This window comes from Lynx canadensis, chromosome A3 (assembly GCF_007474595.2).
Source record: "Lynx canadensis isolate LIC74 chromosome A3, mLynCan4.pri.v2, whole genome shotgun sequence".
NCBI classification, from domain to species: Eukaryota; Metazoa; Chordata; class Mammalia; order Carnivora; family Felidae; genus Lynx; species Lynx canadensis.
The window spans coordinates 101,642,433-101,661,898 of record NC_044305.1 but is presented as its reverse complement, the minus strand read 5'-3'; positions in this window follow the sequence as shown (position 1 = coordinate 101,661,898).

Here is a 19,466-nt window from a genome sequence, read left to right as displayed (position 1 = left end):
CTCTGACACAACCACCGGGTCCTCTTCTGTGTAAACAGGGGCCAAGCCATCACGGGACAGCCTCCCAGAGCCTCTTCCTCCCTCCTCACATACAGGGTTCATGCCCCACAGACCCTCCCGGGAATGGCCTGCCTGGTCTTCCTGGAGAGTCCGCTACCTGCTTTCACCCGGTCCTTACCCCAACGGAACACTAGGGGGCGGCCAAGTCAAGGGTTCAACTCACACAGTTCTCCTGGTGTAGGTCCTGGTCCAAAGTTGTTTTGTATTTTCCTATCACATCGAAGGTTATTGCTGTGAGGGTGTTTATTCAAAGTAAGCCTCTCATATCTCTCTCATTGTCTCTCATTCTCTCCCTGTCTCTCTTTCTCTGTAAATGTTAACCGGAGACAAATTTGGTAACGGCTGGTGCATGATCTTTCTTTTGTCCTTCATGTTCTGTTGTTGAACTGCTGTTGGGACCAGTACTACAAGGATGGTTGGAAACAAGGATACTGGCGGAAATGTTAAAACCTTGGAATTAAGGCAAAAACAAAAGCTGTTGCTCTCGTCTGCCCAGGCTCATCCTCAGGGTTGTCAGTGACTAGCAAATATTTGCTTTATTTTTTTCCTGAAAATCAGTAGATTTCTCCCGTTTATTTTGCCTTAAGTAAATCATCTTGGAACAGAATTACCGTTATACTAGATTAATATACACCCTCATAACTGGTTTCAAATTCCATCCAGGCCTGCTGGATTTCCAGAATATGAGAGAGCCACTGTCTGGGTTGAGGATGTTCCCAATTTCCTAGTCTAAGAGTGTGAGATGCGAGGAAGCTGTGCCCCAGTGAGTGCCTGACAATTGTCATAGCCTAGAACTTGTTGTTCAACTTTGACATTTCATCCTGTGTCTGCTCCAGGCAGTTCAGAATTTAGTTATGTCATAACATTTTATTTTACTAGTGATCCTTATTCTCAGCTGGGGATACTGGTGATCTAGAGGAGTCAACGCACACATTTCTGGAAGCCTTGACCCCGTCATGACAGGTGATACTTCCAACAGCATTTGCCCTCGGGGTTATCCTTGGCTCCAGGTCAACCAGAGACTGAGGACGTGTGAAGTTCACACTGAGAGGCTGCTGCTCCCCTAAGGCAGAAAATCACCATTTTCATTCACTAATTAAAATTCGCAATGACCCTTTGTTTGCAAATGTCACGTCCGAGGAACTGGAGGCTAAAACTTTAACCCTACTTTAAGGCGGGTAGAAGACGTAATTTAACCAATAAGATTGTGTAGAAACAATCCACACAACTTTTGAAAATAGTCCTACAAAACTAGCTTTACAATTTCTAAAGAGTCCTTTCTTTCTCTTTCTTTCTTTCTTTCTTTCTTTCTTTCTTTCTTTCTTTCTTTCCTTCTTTCCTTCTTTCTTCCCTTCAGCTGTTAATGTTCTGACTGCTTTCGTTGGCATATTTCGTAGGAGGCTGCCATTGTCAGGACACAGACAATAATACTGGTAATACGTATTTGTATAGATATCGTCAGGAGCCAGAAGGAACACCTAGAATGACTTTGCTTATAATCATAAGAAATGACCCGGCCAAGGCAGCTCCAAACCTGAGCTCAGGTAGTACACTGAATGGTAAACAATATTGTAAATAGTGAAATACTGAAACGCCCAGAGTCTAAGAGACCCCCAAAAACGAACCACCAGAGTCCAGAGTCAAAGCTAAGCAGCAAGGGTCATTTATTGCAGGTTCGAACCTGGACCTCTGCGCCCCCCTTGCCGGTGACGCCAAGAGGCCCTGAGAGAGGTTTTTATACCCCTTTTATAGACAGGTACAAACAAGTCATGGGGAAATCAGGAATTTTCCAGTTACAGAGCTGCGATTGGTTGGTGTTTAAAGTTGGACACTTAACAGTATTCGATTGGTTCCTGCCTTTAGGTCAGACCACAACGGGGGGTACGGGTATCACAATGATTGATCAGGAGTACACGGATGTGCCAAGTAACAATGGTTGATCAAGAATATACGGATGTGCCAGGCAATAATGATTGATCAGGAATACATGGGCGTGCCAAGCAATTGTACAGAAGCGGAACAAGCTGGTTAAGCTTGGTTAGGTTTCAGTTTCCCATAACTTAAGCTTTTAAGTTTTAATTTTCTCAGGCCTCTCAATACAAGGCATGTATGGTTCCACATCTACTCCACACGCTTACTTTCCTCTGCAACCAGGATTCTTGCCCCGAGTTCAGAGCTGAACGCTCCGCAGAATTGGGGCTCAGTTGTGTTCTCAGCTTGTTTTAACATATGATTCCTGAAGATTTCCCGGAAGATGTTCAGGCCAAACACCCCCGAAGAATCTTACATAATACCGTCATGTTAATCTGTTGTCCCGATCGACTAAGGCTGAGTTTGCGATTAATATTCAACATAGAATAACATGGCAAATGTGTCTTTTTCAATTGGTCCAGAATTTGATTTGCAGGGAAAAGCAATGTGACATGAGCACTATTGTTCAGGAGCTGTTCATTTCAAAGCCATCTGTGTCGGGCTGACGCGAGAAGTAAAATCACATCATTTTCCTATTTAATAAGGCTGGTGTGGTAGACGGACGCCCCAGGGCACCTCTGACCCAGCACCCTATCCCCGAGTGATCCGATTTAGACAGAAGCTCAGGACGTTGTCAGTGATAGGCTGAGGCTCCGTGAATAAAATACTGGATATAGGCATTGCCTTTCTCACACATGTAACCTCCCTTTGAATTGTAGACTCATGATGTTGGATCCCCAACCTTTAGGGCAGGTGAGACCACAGGGTCCCACACAAAGCTAAGGAAACTGGGATGTCCTCATAGGACCTGGTTCTGCTTGATGAAAAGGCATCAAAGGGTACCATTCAAATACAATTATTGTAAAATCATTTCTTTTTCTTTATTTCCCATTATCTCAAGGGATTTTTGTCTCTGAGAAATCCTTGGAATAATTCTATCCAACTATCTAGATGTGTGTGTGGAGTGAGAAAATAAGATAGGCTAGACACCGTATTGTAAAAATTGCTTTCCCAGAATTTCATGTTTTCGCATTCATAGCCAGAGATATAATATTCTTTTACCTTTCCCTCTTGTCTCACACTGGGCTGTTAACTCTCCCTACAAGAGACCCATCATTACGTCCCTGTCCAATTCATTTGTTGTGAGCACATTTGGGAAATTTAATTGCCAGGTTTCAGGAAAAGACCATTTCTTTTTTTTTTTTTCAACTTTTTTTTTTTTTTAATTTTTTATTTTTGGGACAGAGAGAGACAGAGCATGAACGGGGCAGGGGCAGAGAGAGAGGGAGACACAGAATCGGAATCAGGCTCCAGGCTCTGAGCCATCAGCCCAGAGCCTGACGCGGGGCTCGAACTCACGGACCGCGAGATCGTGACCTGGCTGAAGTCGGACGCTTAACCGACTGCGCCACCCAGGCGCTCCTAGGAAAAGACCATTTCTACACCTGATTCTTCCATTCTCAACACTTCACCTGATGACAGCAGCTACCAGACAATCTGGAAAGAGCTCAGCTCCAAACTGCTATTGGGAAAAGTGCTGATGACCATACTCATGGGGCGGGAGCCACTTCCTTATCCAGACCAGGTGGAAGAATGTGAGCAGATGTCCATTCACCTCCCAGAGATGGACCCAGGGCACACATGTCTTCTCCCCTCTCCGTGCTTTCTCTAGTGCAGGCACAGTGAGCGCTGAGTCCCTGCCGTGATTCACCCTTTCACGTGGGATTATGTTCCCACTCCAGCAAGTTGCATGGACTTGACTTTATAGGTTTTCTCCCAAACACAGAAAACCTTATATAGCACTTTGCTTAAAGGGAGGCCCCTCCCACAACCTTCCAGCCCTGTCTACACTGTTGCACCCACAAGGGGATTTGCATGTTGTCCCCTCTGGAGGACCTTTCCCTTAAAGTCTAGATAAAAGGTCAGCTTGAATCCTGCTTTGACTTGTGAGGACTCATCAAGCCAACATCTCAAAATGAGGTTCCCTGCTCAGCTCCTGGGGCTGCTAGTGCTTTGGTTCCCTGGTAAGGACAGAAGGGATGAGAAAGAAGAACCAGGTGGGGAGGGTGAGCTCTGGGGGCACCACTGTCTCTGGGTGTTTACTGTGCACATGTCAGACATGTGTGACCTGTCCCCCAAGGTGGGGCAGGTGAGGTTTAGATCTGGGAGAGTGAGGAAGATTCCAGAAGGAACAAGGGCTTGTGCTCTAGTGAGGACTGTGCCACAGAAGGTGGGGATGGTGTCAGCGATGGTTAGAGAACTTTCTCCACTTCACAGATCTCAGGTTCATTACTGTAATTATGCATTTGTGGTGCCTGCTGGAAGTCACAAGTAATGGGAGAAAAACAAAGTTGTTTTTTTAGCTAAAATAAATGAGATGGAAACAATGAAACTTGCTAAAAATATTTGTATGCAACTTGGCACCTCTCTCTCTGTTCCTCAGGATCCGGTGCGGATGTCGTGATGACACAGACCCCTCTGTCCCTGCCCGTCACCCCTGGAGAGCCGGCCTCAATCTCCTGCAGGGCCAGTCAGAGCCTCCTGCACAGTAATGGAAACACCTATTTACATTGGTACCTGCAGAAGCCAGGCCAGTCTCCACGGCGCTTGATCTATAAGGTTTCCAACCGGGCCTCTGGGGTCCCAGACAGGTTCAGTGGCAGCGGGTCAGGGACAGATTTCACCCTGAGAATCAGCAGGGTGGAAGCTGACGACGTCGGAGTTTATTACTGCCAGCAAAGTACAAAGTATCCTACCACGGTGGTTCAGCCCAGAACACAAACCTCCCTTCCTGGGGGTCCAGCTGCCTGAGCATGTGGCCTCTCTGGGGAACACACAGGACGTTCTCTGAGTCTGTGTAAGAGGAAGGTGCTGGAGAACCCGGGGAACAGCCTGCAGCTGCACAGAACGGCCCCGTCAGCTGCACAGCCTGGCAGGCAGCATCAGAAGGGAAATTCAAGAGGTCCTGTCCTGTGAGGAACCGGTCACGGGGAAGGGAAGAGCCAATGACAGCTGCACCTGATCCCCGGTCCCCGCCTGTGTTTTCAGTTAAATGCAGCCAGTCTAGTCACCAGACAAGTCACATAGATATTTGGTGACAAATTCATCCATACTGCAGATGAACAGTGTGGGGTATGTTTTCCACAGCATCGTAGTTGCTAATACTGGTAATGTTGGTATTTTCTCACTTTCTCTTTTTCTTACTTCTCTGTGACTCCCTGTCCCCTGCATTCATATGTTCAAGAGAGCACTCGGCACAAGCTGTCCTCACCGAGAGTACGGATGAGAAAGGTTCGTAACGATGTTTAATTCTGGTAAAATCAAATTAGCCTTTTGGAAATTTTCTGTAAATATAATAAGATTCCAGTGCCAAGATTCTTTGATTTCCCTCCATTACATTTTTCGGAGTGCAAAGGGGGTTCTCGCAATTTCAAAAGTGGGTTTTGATACTAAACAGTGACAAGGAATGATCGAGACAAAAGTTACCTTTCTGTATCACAGGAAAATCCAGAATACATGAGATTTTTCTTTCTCTCCTCAATGGTAAGGGTGTTAAGTATCTTGAACGTAAACACTGCTTTGGATGTGACGAATTTGGAACTCTGTTGCTATAAGAAAAGGTTTTGTACAATACATGAACGCATCGTTCCATAGGATGTGCTCATTAACCAAAAATGACCCCGAATAATATATTTTGGGGGAATGTGTATTAAATTCATGCATTGAATACATCCCCTTCAATAGTGCGCTTAAATGTGAATCCTGACTAATCACGGGGTCATACCATTAGTTCATGGCACATACAACAGAAGCAAGAGAGATTAAATTCACAAGCATCTAATCCTATGCCTAGTTAAGAAAATAAGGTGCACTAGAGATGATCGACTCTTCCAAGATAATGAATATCATGACAAGTACAATTAAACCCAATGTTTCAGTTCTGGTTGCTTTGACAGGGTGTGGAAAAATGTATACAGAAATCAAACTGACTGGAGGCCACACATCATGGCAGCCTGAGTGATTGGTGTGAAACTCCTTTGCTAGTATGCATGTTAATCGTTATCAGTTCAGACCTATAAACCCAATGCGTTCTTGTCTCCCACAAAGTTTGGTATACGGTATATTCTTTCAACTCAAAAAACGTTCCAGTTTCCCTTTTTGTTCTCTCTGGACCCGACTTTTGCTTGGTAATTTCTTACTTGGTTTCTAAATGTTTGGGGATTGTTTGATAACTTTCTGTTACTGGCTTTGAATGTATTTCCCTGTTTTCATAGAATAACGTTTTATGGCTTGTCTCCATTTTAATTGTATTGACATAACCTGTGGCCCCCACTTGTGGTTTATCATAGCGAATGCTTTGAGGGAACGTGTATTTTATGACCTTCAGCACAGCATCCTCCAAGTGTGAATTATGTCCCTGTGGGTGATGTCACTGTTTGGGGCGTCTGTGTCCTCACTGGCCCCAGGGTAAGGCTGCCTGCACTGGGGGCTGGACCTGCTGAAGCCTGTCCCCTGTTGTGGTCCCCACTGGAAACCACCTGACTTCATGTCACCTGGTCCCCAGGCCAGACCCGTCCTCCTAGACGTGGATGGTCTTGTCCCAGAGTCAGGGATGCCAAAGGCGATTCCTTCTTAAAGTCAAAGATAGACACTGAACACAATGGAAGGGAAGGTACCCTCCAATCCTGTTCATGGGGTCCCCAGGCCGGGGGTCTCTCACCAATGGGGGAAAATATTTTATGAAAATAAACATTCTGCTGGAATCTAGAACTCTGTGAGTTGAGGTTGTTCCCCACTTACTAGGGTAAGGATAGGAAATATGGGGGAAATGTGCCCGAGGAAGTTTCTCCTAAATTATTGTACCTGGTAGGTTTTTGTGAAATCTTACGCTTTCATCATGTGACTGCTCCAGGGGACTCAGAATTCATTCATTCTATTTTTATTTTATTTTTATTTCATTTATTGTATTTCTGATCCTTATTCTGCTCATGGCCGAGAGGTACTTTAGAAGAGTCGATACGCAGATTTCTGCAAGCCCTGCAAAATGAAGGTAGTTGAAGTTTCAAACAGCACTTGAACCTTGGCTTACCCTTGGCTCCTGACTAGAAAAGGCCACGTGGATGTGTAGGTCACCAGTGTGCAGCTGTTGCTCCCCTGGGGCAGGAAGTTACTGTTTTCACTTACAGATGCGGACAGAGACTGTACTTCATGATCAGGCCAGGAATGGCCACTGACTACTCCATTCAGCCCTTGCCTCTTTCTTGTTTGGTACAATTCGTGTTAACAACTGGAATAAAAAGAGGGGGTCAAAGGGAATTTCAGTTAATTTAAAAAAATCAGCTTGAGTGATTGAATTCTGATTTTGCTTCTCCCAGAGGGTATAAAATTCTCTTGTTCAAAATTTGTGTAAGCATTTTGTAGATTCTTGCAATAGCTGAATATGGAAGCAACATTGAATTTGGGATTCTCAGGCTCCATTTTTCTGCGAGTAGACTAGCTTTTCTAAATAAAAAAAAATCCAAAGAAAATTATTTTCTTTTTTCTCCTGGAATGTTAAATTCAGTTTCTCTCTTTCAATTCCCACATTGTATGTTCAAAGGCAGCGTCGATTTAAACTTAAAAGACTGGAATGCCCATGTCTCAAGAGAACCAGGCTCTCTTACAAGGCCGAACAGATTATGAAAACAGTGATTAAGTTTGCAGACAAACTGTGGCTTCTAAGAGACCGTGATAGCAGGGACTCCCATTTCTGCAAGGGCAAGCCTAGGGAGGGTCTTCAAGGAGGTGAAAAACTTATCAGGCAGAGATGCTCAGTAGGCAATAGAATTATTGTCTCACTTTGTCCAATCAGTCTGGACACGGCAGCGAGTTTCCCATGGACAGACAAAATGCCTTCATCTCCAGCACATGATTTTCTCACCTGAGCGATGAATCGTATATCTCTATAGGATTTTTATATTGATTTCAAGAAAAAGGAAACAAAACTAAATCAAATAGTTGGATACAGATTCATATGAAGCCGATGAAAAGTGACACCTTGAGAATTCAGAAAAGTCAGCTATGTAAACATATCTGGTTCTCAGTGCTTTCAGAGAACCTATACACTCAGAGGATTAAGCACATGCACTGAGCCTTCCCAGACCTCCCTGCACATCAGGAGTCATCCTCTCATGGGTAAAACATTGTAGTTATTCAGAAGAGATGGACACATTTAATCCCAGGGGCCTCAGGGGCAGGAATCCCCTCTAGTTCACCTATGGTTGGGGGTACTCCTCAATGGCTGGGTTGATCTCAGTACTCTGACAATGACATCACTGGGTCTTTAATCAGGAAGAACCTCTATTCGTGTCCATGGAGGGAAGAGGCCTTTGTGTATCTCTAAGCTTGGACAAAACAGTGTGGGTTTGGACTGTTTGGGCCGACAAAGTCTACAGAACACGGTGCCCACAATGTGTGGGAGTATCTTACCACCTGTGACGGGACCACAGACTCAGAAGTTCCATCTGCAAGACCGCCTTCCCACGTCACCCCACCTCCACACCAGCTTTCAGTTTCACTGAACCCAAACTAATGTCCTCCGACAACACAGACAAAATTACAGTAAAAGCCACCCGTATAAGTTTTCTTCCCATTCAGCTGATGATGGTCACGTATAGAGATACACAGAGCCGCTCTGTTCCCCACTCAGACCCCATACGTCCCTTCACCAGATGTTATTATTTCTGTCCAGGCTGGAATGACTGACTTGGTTCAAGGGCCGATTTGTTGTCCAGGGCACAGAATGGTTTGTTAGAACTCAGAGTGTCACCCTTTCTGTCTACAGGTAGTAAAGGAAAACCGTGAAGCCTGTGTGACCAATTCTATAGGATGTTACATGTGTTGTGTATTTCAGAGCAACAGACTACGTGACAAAACAATCAGCCAGAATCAGAGACTCTTAAAAGACTTTTTTTTACATTAATTTCACAGGAAATGACAAAACTCTCTGATACTGAAGTATCGCAAAGAATACTTTATAAAAGTAACCTTTTCAAGAATTGCCTTGTAACAAAGAAAACACACGTTTCTCACAGTTACTACCTTTCTCACAATGCAAGCTTCAGTTTGGGTGATCAGTTTCCAAGCCTGACACAGCAAAGCTCCACTAATTTGGTGGTCAAAGGGGCAACATTCTCTGATGTTGGAGCTCTGGTGGCAAGAAGTCTGAAATTAATGCTGTTGAGCAGCTCTGACCCAGCACCTAGTTCCCTGGTGACCATCTTCCATGAAAGTCCATGGAAATGTACAGGATACACTGAAACTTGAAAGGAATGCTGTGTCTCTTGTTCTAACATCATGGAATCTCCTTTTAAACTGGGAACTCATGGCTGTGGCTGCCCAAAACACATGACAAGAAAGAGTAGATGTGGGAAGACATTTTCTAGAACTATTCGGAAAAAAATAATTTAAAATGATTCTTTGTTCATTTTGTTTCATCATATTTACTGCTAGAAACACATTTCCTTTGCCCTTTTCTCTTGCCTTAAACAGAACTATCAGTGGAGAACACTTTTGCACTTTTGGGGGAATGCAAACTGGTGCAGCCACTGTGGAAAACAGGATGGAGGTTCCACAAAAAATTAAAAATAGAGCTGCTGTAAGAGGGAGCAATTACACTACTAGGAATTTATCCAAAGGGTACAAAACTGCTGATTTGAAGGGGCACATGCATCCCGGTGTTTATAGCAGCACTATCAACAATAGCCAAAGTATGGAAAGAGCCCAAATGTCCTTCAACTGATGAATAGATAAGGAAGATGTGGTATATATATACAGTGGAATAGTACTCAAACATCAAAAAGAGTGAAATCTTGCCATTTGCAACAAAGTGGATGGAACTAGAGTGTATTATGCTAAGCATAATAAGTCAAGTCAGAGAAAGACAAATGTCATATGACTTCACTCATATGTGCAATTTAAGAAACAAAACAGATGAACATAGGGGAAGGGAAGGAAAAATAAGATAAAAACATAGAAGGAGGTAAACCATAAGAGACTTCTAAATGTAGAGAACAAACTGAGGGTTGTTGGAGGGTTGTTGAATGGAGGGACAGGCTAAATGGGTGATCGGTATTAAGTAGGGCACTTGTCGGGATGAGCACTGGGTGTTATATGAAGGGATGACTCCCTTAATTCTACTCCTGGAACCAAGTAACACTATATGCTAACTGGGATTTAAATTTTAAAATAAGTCGGGGCGCCTAGGTGGTTCAGTTGGTTAAGCGTCTGACTTCTGGCTCAGGTCATGATCTCACAGTTAGTGAGTTCGAGCCCCGTGTTGGGCTCTGTGCTGACAGCTCGGAGCCTGGAGCCTGCTTCGGATTCTGTGTCTCCTTCTCTCTCTCTGCCTCTCCCCGACTTGTGCTCTGTCTGTCTCTCTCTCTCAAAAATAAATTTAAAAATGTGAAAAAAACTTTTTTAATTTTTTAAGTAAAACAAAGCCTTCTTTTTGATCAAAGAAGAATTCTTATAGTATTTTGCATTTTCTGAATTCTTAAGGGCAACAGATTATGAGATTAAAGAACCAGTTAAAATGGCAGACTTTTAAGGGAGGTATCAATTAATTTTCACAGGAAGTAGCGATATTTTATGGCATTCAAGCATCTTGAAAATATTTTGTAAAAATAACATTTTAAGAATCAATGTGTAATTAAAAGGAAACATGACAGGTTTCTTGCTGTTACTCATTTTCCCATAAATTGGGGTCCATACTGGAGTGTAGGTAAAACCGATTAATTTATACCTTTACAGAATGATCCTTTAAAACTAGGTTAAGGTATATGATATTGTTCTTTTTCTGTTTTTATCTTTGTTTTCATGTTCAATTCAATTGTTTTTTTCTTTTTCAACTGCATATCTTTTTGACTTCTTACTCCAGGATGGTTAATTAGGAGTCTGACATATTCTGAAGTAAGACTCAGAATTGAAGTAGGTAGCATAATAAATAAAAGTCAAAGAAACACAGAAGTTCCAAAAGGTAATGAAAGAAAAGATAAATAAAGTTGTTGGTAGTGAAATTTGAGACATTTATTGTAATCCTGTCTCCTTACCATAATTTGTTACTGGCCACCCAGATTCTTATCATAGAGCTCAACAGTGAAAAAACTGTATTATTTTTACCCAAGATATTTTCCAACCTTGTTAAAAATTCTTATTTTGTTTATTTTTTCAAAAAACCAACTCTTGGTTTCATTGATCTGCTCTACAGTTTGTTTAGATTCTATAGTGTTTATTTTCTGCTCTGATCTTTATTATTTCTCTTCTTCTGCTGGGTTTAGGCTGTCTTTGCTGTTCTGCTTCTATTTCCTTTAGGTGTGCTGTTAGATTTTGTATTTGGGATTTTTCTTGTTTCTTGAGATAGGCCTGGATTGCAATGTATTTTCCTCTCAGGACTGCCTTCGCTGCTTCCCAAAGCGTTTGGATTGTTGTATTTTCATCTTCATTTGTTTCCATATATTTTTTAATTTCTTCTCTAATTGCCTGGTTGACCCATTCATTCTTTAGTAGGGTGTTCTTTAACCTCCATGCTTTTGGAGGTTTTCCAGACTTTCTCCTGTGGTTGATTTCAAGTTTCATAGCATTGTGGTCTGAAAGTGTGCATGGTATGATCTCAATGCTTTTATACTTATGAAGGGCTGTTTTGTGACCCAGTATGTGATCTATCTTGGAAAATGTTCCATGTGCACTCGAGAAGAAAGTATATTCTGTTGCTTTGGGATGCAGAGTTCTAAATATATCTGTCAAGTCCATCTGATCCAATGTCTCATTCAGGGCCCTTGTTTCTTTATTGATCCTGTGTCTAAATGATCTATCCATTATTGTAAGTGGATTATTAAAGTCCCCTGCAATTACCACATTCTTATCAATAAGGTTGCTTATGGTTGTGGTTAATTGTTTTATATATTTGGGAGCTCCTGTATTTGGCGCATAGATATTTATAATTGTTAGCTCTTCCTGATGGATAAGCAAAATTGATAAACCTCAAGCCAGGGTTTTCAAAAAGAAAAGGGAGATGACCCAAATAGATAAAATCATGAATGAAAATGGAATTATTACAACCAATCCCTCATAAATACAAGCAATTATCAGGGAATACTATGAAAAATTATATGCCAACAAACTGGACAACCTGGAAGAAATGGACAAATTCCTAAGCACCCACACACTTCCAAAACTCAAACAGGAAGAAAGGAATACTTGAACAGACCCATAACCAGCAAAGAAATTGAATCAGTTATCAAAAATCTCCCAACAAATAAGAGTCCAGGACCAGATGGCTTCTCAGGGGAATTCTACCAGACATTTAAAGCAGAGATAATACCTATCCTTCTCAAGCTGTTCCAAAAAATAGACAGGGAAGGAAAACTTCCAGACTCATTCTATGAAGCCAGCATTACTTTGATTCCTAAACAAGACAAAGACTCAACAAAAAAGAGAACTAACTACAGGCCAAAATCTCTGATGAATATGGATGCAAAAATTCTCAATAAGATACTAGCAAATCAAATTCAACAGCATATAAAAAGAATTATTCACCATAGTTAAGTGGGATTCATTCCTGGGGTGCAGGGCTGGTTCAACATTCGCAAATCAATCAATGTGATACATCACATTAATAAAAGAAAAGATAAGAACCATATGATCCTGTCAATCGATACAGAAAAAGCATTTGACAAAATTCAGCATCCTTTCTTAATAAAAACCCTTGAGAATGTCGGGATAGAAGGAACATACTTAAACATCATAAAAGTCATTTATGAAAAGCCCACAGCTAACATCATCCTCAATGGGGAAAAACTGAGAGCTTTACCCCTGAGATCAGGAACACAACAGAGATGTTCACTCTCACTGCCGTTGTTTAACATAGTGTTGGAAGTGCTAGCATCAGCAATCAGACAATAAAAGGTAATCAAAGGCATCAAAATAGGCAAAGATGAAGACAAGCTTTCACTTTTTGCAGATGACATGATATTATACGTGGAAAACCCAACAGACTCCACCAAAAGTCTGCTAGAACTGATACATGAATTCAGCAAAGTCGCAGGATACAAAATCAATGTACAGAAATCAGTTGCATTCTTATATACTAATAATGAAGCAACAGAAAGACTAATAAAGAAACTGATCCCATTCACAATTGCACCAAGAAGCATAAAATACCTAGGAATAAACCTAACCAAAGATGTAAAAGATCTGTATGCTGAAAACTATGGAAAACTTATGAAGGAAATTGAAGAAGAATAAAGAAATGGAAAAACATTCCGTGCTCATGGATTGGAAGGATAAATATTGTTAAATGTCAATACTACCCAAAGCTAGCTACACATTCAATGCAATCCCAATCAAAATTGCACCAGCATTCTTCTCGAAGCTAGAACAAGCAATCCTAAAATTTGTATGGAACCACAAAAGACCTCGAATAGCCAAAGTAATTTGGAAGAAGACCAAAGTGGGAGGCATCACAATCCCAGACTTTAGCCTCTATCACAAAGCTGTAATCATCAAGACAGCATTGTATTGGCACAAAAACAGACACATAGACCAATGGAATAGGATAGAAACCCCAGAATTAGACCCACAAAAGTATGGCCAACTAATCTTTGACAAAGCAGGAAAGAATATCCAATGGAAAAAAGACAGTCTCTTTCACAAATGGTGCTGGGAGAACTGGACAGCAACATGCAGAAGGATGAAACTAGACCACTTTCTTACACCATTCATAAAAATAAACTCAAAATGGATAAAGGTCCTGAATGTGAGACAGGAAACCATCCAAACCCTAGAGGAGAAAGCAGGAAAAACCTCTCTGACCTCAGCCACAGCAATTTCTTACTTGACACGTCCCCAAAGGCAAGAGAATTAAAAGCAAAAATGAGCTATTGGGACTTCATCAGACAAAAAACTTCTGCACTGCAAAGGAAACAATCAACAAAACTAAAAGGCAACCAATGGAATGGGAAAAGATATTTGCAAATGACATATAGGACAAAGGGCTCGTATCCAAAATCTATAAAGAATTCACCAAACTCCACACCTAAAAAACAAATAATCCAGTGAAGAAATGGGCAGAAAACATGAGTAGACACTTCTCTAAAGAAAACATCCAGATGGCCAACAGGCACATGAAAAGATGCTCAACGTCGCTCCTCATCAGGGAAATACAAATCAAAACCACACTCAGATATCACCTCACGCCAGTCAGAGTGGCCAAAATGAACAAATCAGGAGATTATAGATGCTGGCGAGGATGTGGAGAAACAGGAACCCACTTGCACTGGTGGTGGGAATGCAAACTGGTGCAGCGCTCTGGAAAACAGTGTGGAGGTTCCTCAAAAAATTAAAAATAGATCTACCCTATGACCCAGCAATAGCACTGCTAGGAATTTACCCAAGGGATACAGGAGTGCTGATGCATAGGGGCACTTGTACCCCATGTTTATAGCAGCACTTTCAACAATAGCCAAATTATGGAAAGAGCCTGTATGTCCATCAACTGATGAATGGATAAAGAAGTTGTGGTTTATATATGCAATGGAATACTATGTGGCAATGAGAAAGAATGAACTATGGCCTTTTGTAGAACATGGATGGAACTGGAGAGTGTTATGCTAAGTGAAATAAGTCATACAGAGAAAGACAGATACCATGTTTTCACTCTTATGTGGATCCTGAGAAACTTACCAGAAGACCATGGGGGAGGGGAAGAAAAAAAAAGGTTAGAGAGGGAGGGAAGCAAACCATAAGAGACTCTTAAAAACTGAGAATAAACTGAGGGTTGATGGGGGGTGGGAGGGAGGAGAGGGTGGGTGATGGGTATTGAGGAGGGCACCTGTTGGGATGAGCACCGGGTGTTGTATGGAAACCAATTGGACAATAAATTTCATATTTAAAAAAATAAAAATAAATAAAAAATAAAAATAAATTCGTATTTTGAAGGATTGCCCTGAAGATAGTCAAGCCAAGATCTCTTTGAGAAGGTTATTGAGAACTGTGTTTATTTGTTTGTGTTCTTTGGCAATTAAGTATGACTTTGGGTTAGTTACCCAAGATTACCCAGAGCCACGCACTCGACTTTTCAATCGCTCTAGGCTGGTTTCTTTGTTTTGTTTTGGGTGACAAAGGACAGTGACTACCCTTGTGAAACAATTTAAAATAAGCTCCATTTTTCACACGTTGTTCAATCCATCATGACTGGCATCACTGGGGAGGGAAAGAGATTCAGGCGGATGTCCTCTTTGAATGACCTGAGGTATGGTGACCTGATGCCCCTGAGCCATGGCTATCTTTGAGGGAAATCGCAGGGAAATATCAGTCATAGGAAAGGGTTACCCCAAGATGTTAAAACAGCATCTCCGGTTCTTGCTCTTCTCACATACAAATCTCCTTTTGAACTCTAAGCTCATGGCCATGGCTGTGACTCATTCAGGTCGGGAAGAGACTCAGGTTTTCACACAGAGGGAACAAGAACCTGGAAGGCCTGGAAGAACCTGTCCTACATGATGAGAAAGACTGTATGGGAGGAGTTTTTCTAAACACCAAGTAGGAAAAATAGTCCTTGTTTATGTTATTCCATTATCTTAGGCAGCTCTTCCGTTAAGAAATTCCTTTGATTAATCTGGTACATGACGGGTAAGTATGATGGGATACAGCCCATCAGTTGATGTCCAAGAATCTTACATTCACTGCCTGATACATAAAATCTTCCCTGTCTTCCTCTTTTTTTTTTTTTAATTTTTTTCAACGTTTTTATTTATTTTTGGGACAAAGAGAGACAGAGCATGAACGGGGGAGGGGCAGAGAGAGAGGGAGACACAGAATCGGAAACAGGCTCCAGGCTCCGAGCCATCAGCCCAGAGCCTGATGCGGGGCTCAAACTCACAGACCGCGAGATCGTGACCTGGCTGAAGTCGGACGCCCAACCGACTGCGCCACCCAGGCGCCCCCCCTGTCTTCCTCTTAAATTGGGCTATTAGCTCTCTATATGTAGGAGATGACCTCGTTTTCCCTGTCAAGTCCTCTTACAGAGCGCTTTTACGCTGTTTAACTCCCCAGATGACTTACAATGGCGGTTTCTAACACTGGCATTTTACATTCTTAATCAGCTATCCTGGCAACAGCAGATAGCTGACGACACTTGAACTAGCAGAATACCATCTGTCAGTGGAGACACCCTCTTGGTCACCATCAGAGTTGATGGGAACTATTTTCTCTACAGATGAGCTGGCAGGAAGCCAAGAAGATGGACATTCACTTCCCAGTGGTTGAACTTAGCTAGATACACATCTCTACATAGTCAGTGTCCCTATGCTTTCTTAGAGTGTCAAGGCCGGTGCCCTAGGTCCTCACCACAGACCCAGATCTCCACGATCAGATCTTCACACTTCCACAGGCAGCAAGAACCGTATCTTTATTGCTTTTCCTCTGACACCACAGCATGCTTTATATGAATTTGCTTACATGATAAAGCCTTTACCCCTTTGTTGGCTCTTTCCACTCTGCTGCAGCCACAGGAGATTTGCATATTGTCCCCTAGGGAGGACCTTCCCTTGCAAGTCTGAGATAAAAGGTCACCTCTAAACTTGCTTTGACTTATCAGGGCTCATCCTGTTCAGCTTCTCAAAATGAGGTTCCCTGCTCAGCTCCTGGGACTCATCATGCTCTGGATCCCAGGTGAGTGCAAAGGGGGCGATGAGAAAGGAGAATGGGGTGGGGAGAGGGTGCCCCTGCTCTCCATGTGTATTCTGACCAGGTATGTTCATGCTCCGGGGAAGAGAACTTGATATTTTGCCTATGAGAATTAGGAACTACCTAAAACAAACAATGACTAGTGTCAGATGAATTCCTTGAGACAGAATCATTTTTATGCCTTGTAAATATTAATTTTTTAATTATGATATGGGTCATTAATAAAAAAAAACCAGATGAACCTGAAATAATTAACAAAGGAAAATCAAGAAAATTGCTTATAATGTCTGTATGTAACCTTGAACTTCTTTCTCTTTAATTTAGGATCCAGGGGGGATATTGTGATGACGCAGACCCCTCTGTCCCTGCCCGTCACCCCTGGAGAGCCGGCCTCAATCTCCTGCAGGGCCAGTCAGAGCCTGCTGCACAGTGATGGAAATACTTATCTGAATTGGTACCTGCAGAAGCCAGGCCAGTCTCCACGGCGACTGATCTATCTTGTTTCCAACCGGGCCTCTGGGGTCCCAGACAGGTTCAGCGGCAGCGGGTCAGGGACAGATTTCACCCTGAGAATCAGCAGGGTGGAGGCTGACGACTTTGGAGTTTATTACTGCGGTCAAGCTTTACAGTATCCTCCCACAGTGGTTAAACTTTGAACAAAAACCTGCCCGTCTGGGATATTTCAGCTGCCCAAAAGTGTCGTTTGTCTGGGGAAGCCACAGCAGATCGTCTGAGTCTGTGTGGGCGGAAGAAGTTGGACAACCCAGGGGAATAGGTTGCAGCTGAGGGCCCCAGACCATGAGGGCTTTGGCTGCCCCTCAGGCTCCACGTGTTAAGGTCCCGTCAGGTGCCACAGGCTAAGAATGGCAGAGCCAGTCTCGCGATGTTTCTGTGGACTTAGACACGGGCTTATCTTGGGTGTAATGTTAGCAATGGAGTCTGCATCACAGGGCTGGCATATGTTTGGCTCCGGCAAGCACTGCCGAATGGTTTTCCAACAAGTCAAACGTACACTCCGCACCTATGTACAAATTCCAGTTGCTATAAATCCTTTGCAACACTTCTTATGCCACACTTTTTATCATATCCATATTGCTAGATCCTGAAATGGTATGGTGGTAAACATTTATATTTCCTTGATGAGGAAGACGTTGAGAAATTTTTCATGTTTATTTCCGATTAGCTATTTGGATATTCTTTTTCTTGGGAAGTGCTTGTTTTGCTTGTTTAACTGATATATACACTTACCTATCATCATATTGATATAATAGGTAATTTGTATGTTTATACATAAATATATATGGCTTGTCTCTTCTCTTGTAAGGAGTTCTTTATACATTCAGAAATAATCTTTTTGTCAGATTGGAGTATCCTCTCATGCTTTTCGACACATCTATTCACCTTTTAAATGATTATTTGAAATGAAATTCTTAATTTGATGAAGTCTCATGTATCGAATTTTTTCCTCCCACAATTATATGGCCATGTTGTTTAAAATGTATTTGCCTCCCTTTCTGGGTACGTGGGTGACTCGGTTGAACATCTGATTTCAGCTCAGGTCATAATCTCACAGTTCATGAGTTTGAGCCACCTGTCCGGCTCTGTGCTGACAGCTCAGAGCCTGGAGCCTGCTTCAGATTCTGTGTCTCCCTCTTTCTGCCCCTTCCCCACTAGCGCTATGTCTCTCAAAAATAAATAAAAACATTTAAAAATTTAAAAATATATTAAAACATCTTTACCCCCCCTTTAGGGACCAAAGATACCCTCCGACACTTTCTTCATTAAAGCATAATTACTTTAACGCCTACATGTAGAAATATGATCCTTCACTAACTCGTGCTTTTGCTTGATATGAGTTGGGCCAAGGTTTTTATTTACATTTTTATAACTTATTAAAAAGTAAAAATGACCAATAATCCACCTTACTGCCTTTGTTAGAAATCAAGGGACGGCGTACATGTGGATCATTTCTTGGACTTTTTGTTTAGTTCTATTTGTTTGTCTATCTTTATACCCATCATACACTACACTGTATTATGCAACTTTGTCATAAGTTTCAAAACCTCTCATTATTAGTTTTCTGACATTATCTTACTTCTTAGGAGGTCCTTGGAGATTGTAGATCATATAAATTTCATGTAAGTTAGTTTATCAATTTCTTCAATTTTGAAAAAAAGTCCCTTAGGAATTTTAATTGGATTACATTGAATATTTATATCAATTTGGGAAAAACTTAATCTTAATAATGTTGACTCCTTTACGTTATCAACCTAGAAAATATCTCTAGATACCAAAATCTTCTCTAACCCACAATAGATATTATATATGTTTTTATTTATTTATTTGGAGAGAGAAGGAGAGAGAAAGAGAGAGAATCTGAGTGGGGAAGGACAAAAAAAGAGGGAGAGAGAGAATCCCAAGCAGGCTCTGTGCTGTCAGTGCAGAGCCCGACGTGGGGCAGATTCTTATGAACCGTGAGATCATAACCAGAGCCGAAGTCAAGGGTGGGATATTAACTGACTGAGCCACCCGGCACCCCTAGGTATTTTAGAGATCGACACTGAACCCAAAGCCTTTGCTAAGATATTTCTAGTGTTTTCTTTTAGATTTTTAAAGATTTATGTACACAATTTGTTATCGTAAGTAAGGATAGTGTAATGGAACACATTTTACAGGGTTTTACATTATGAAGATGAAATACAGAGGCAGGT